At 45.3% G+C, this 2,500-nt stretch overlaps 1 protein-coding gene across 2 annotated transcripts in view; it reads right to left on the bottom strand.

The window, feature by feature from the left end:
* The window catches only part of LOC135092080 (WAS/WASL-interacting protein family member 1-like), a 75,970-nt gene that overhangs the window by 22,480 nt on the left and 50,990 nt on the right, over nt 1-2,500 (bottom strand). The window lies entirely within an intron of this gene.

The following is a 2,500-nucleotide window of genomic DNA, read 5'->3' on the forward strand; positions in this document are numbered from 1 at the left end:
TTCCTTTAATTAAACAACGCATTTCCTCTCTCTTACCTCGCCAGGTGGGATGGGGAAGTGCAGAGCGACTATCCCTTCCTCATCTGGTCGAGGGGGAATGGGGGAACGGGCACAGCCTCTCACAACCCGTCACGAGGAGGAAAAAAAGGTGAAAGGATTAGTTTTGTCTCTCCAGCCACAGACGCGACCAAGCGCACGTCATGGGCTGGCTGAGCGTGACAGCTGAGCCTTTCCTCATGACTCAGTGTGGCAGGCAGATCAACCAGAACGGGACACAAAAGACGGGTGTTTTTATCAACCTCTCCCCTTCTCTCCTTTCCTACACCACTGCCTCGCTCACCCTACTCACCCAATTCATCACGCACGCCCCTAACCTCCTAGTCCCGTATTCTGAAACGCTCTGCTCTCTCACCACGATTATTTCCGAAGGCCACAGAGATGTTTCGCTGGGTTCTCAGGGGTACTGCTCTTGTTAATATTGTAGAAATCTTATTAAACTGCCACTACAACCAAAAAACGCCATCAAAACTTCAACTAGAGGCTTTTGAAAGTAATCGAGGTGCGGGCAAGAGTTTCAGAGCATGGTCCCTCCCCTGCACTGTTGCCAACCCCGACACGCACCCCTTAAAAATACGTACGAGTATATTCTTCACATCGCAGTGTTACCAGGTTAATAAGGCACCCTATACCCTTCAAAATATAGGGTGCATTATCTCAGAGTAGGCTAGGAAGGGGTGAACATGTGATGGTGACTGAGATAAGAGATAAGGGATAAAGTGACACTGATAAGGATAAGAGAGCGAGAGGATATTGATAATGTAATGCTGAGTTGTGTTATTGTTCTCAACCGCGGGTTAAATAATACACGCACACACACACACACACACACAGAGAGAGAGAGAGAGAGAGAGAGAGAGAGAGAGAGAGGAAACGCAAGACATGAGAAAATAAAAATAAAGAAAAAAAAACAAGAGGAAGGAGAAAGACAGGAAGGAGAAAGACAGGAAGAGAGAACAAAAAGCGAGGGAAGGAAAGAAAACGAAGGAGGAGGTTGAAAGGGACAAGAGAGAAGGAAGGAAGGAAGCCCGTACATAAGAAAGGAGGAGGAGGGAAGGAAAGACGGAAGGAAGGAAGGAAGAAAGCCTCCAAGAAGGGGAAAGGAAGGAGGTACTGAAGCCTTTAGATCAAGGAAGGAAGGAAGGAAAGAGGAAAGGAAGAACGAAGAAACGAAGGAGGAAAGGAGTGAAGGAGACAAAGGATAGGAATGAAGGGACGAACGAAAAAGAGACGAGAAAATAAAGGAAAGAAGGAATAAAAAGAAAACATCACGAATGAAGAAAGAAAGAAACACAGAAAAGAAAGAAGAAAGTAGGAAATACGACAAGAAAAAAGGAAGGGATGAACAAAATAATGGAGGATGAAGAAGATGATGGAATAAAGGAAGAAATGGAGGAAGAATGAAGAAGGTATACAGAAAACAAGAGTGACAAAGAGAGATGGAAGGAAGAAAAGAAGAAAGGAACGGATATAAAAACGGAGGAAGAAACGGAGGAAAAAATGAATGAATGAGGTATGAAGAAAGACGAAGACAAGAAGGAAAGAATGAAGGAAAAGATAAAAAGAGAAAAAAATGAAAAAAAAACAGACGGAGAAGGAAAGGAAGATAAAATGAAGAAAAGAATGAAAGAAGAAATAGGAGAAAAGATTAAAGAAGGACTGAATAAAGGAATCCAGTGGAGGGCGTGAGTGTAAATGGAAGGTAGGTGGAGGGGGTGGAGAGGTGGAGGGGTGGAGGGTGTGGAAGAAGGGGGGCAGTCCACTAAGTCCCTTCTTCCCTTCCTCTCAGACCCGCGTCCTTAAACCTTTCGAGTGTCCTATTTCTGAAGAAGTGGAAGAATGGGTGGAGAGGTGGAGAGGTGGAGGGATGGATGCAGAAGTGGAGGAAGGGTGGAGGGGTGGGTGGATAGTGGAAGAAGAGATGGAGGGGTGAGTTTAGAAGGGGTGGTGGGATGGAGGGGTGAGTGTAGCAGTGAAGGGGTGGAGGGGTGGAGGAGTGGGTGTGGAAGGGTGTGGCCAGGTAGCACCACTCACCTGTTCGCTACACATCGCTTGTTTCAACACCTCAACCACAAAAGCAGGTGTTCCGGTGGTAGTAGTAGTAGTAGTGGTAGTAGTAGTAGTAGTAGTAGCAGTAGTAGTAGTAGTAGTAGTAGTAGTAGTAGTAGTAGTAGTAGTAGTAGTAGTAGTAGTAATAATAGTAGTGGTGATGGTGGTGGTGGTGGTGGTAGTAGTAGTAGTAGTAGTAGTAGTAGTAGTAGTAGTAGTAGTAGTAGTAGTAGTAGTAGTAGTAGTAGTAGTAGTTGTTGTTGATGTTGTTGTTGTTGTTGTTGTTGTTCTTGTTGTTGTTATAAGGTTTCATGAAGTGTAAAAGAGCGTAAGGAGGAGGAGGAGGAGGAGGAGGAGGAGGAGGAGGAGGAGGAGGAAGGGGAAGTGACCTAAC

This window comes from Scylla paramamosain, chromosome 39 (genome assembly GCF_035594125.1).
Source record: "Scylla paramamosain isolate STU-SP2022 chromosome 39, ASM3559412v1, whole genome shotgun sequence".
NCBI lineage: Eukaryota > Metazoa > Arthropoda > Malacostraca > Decapoda > Portunidae > Scylla > Scylla paramamosain.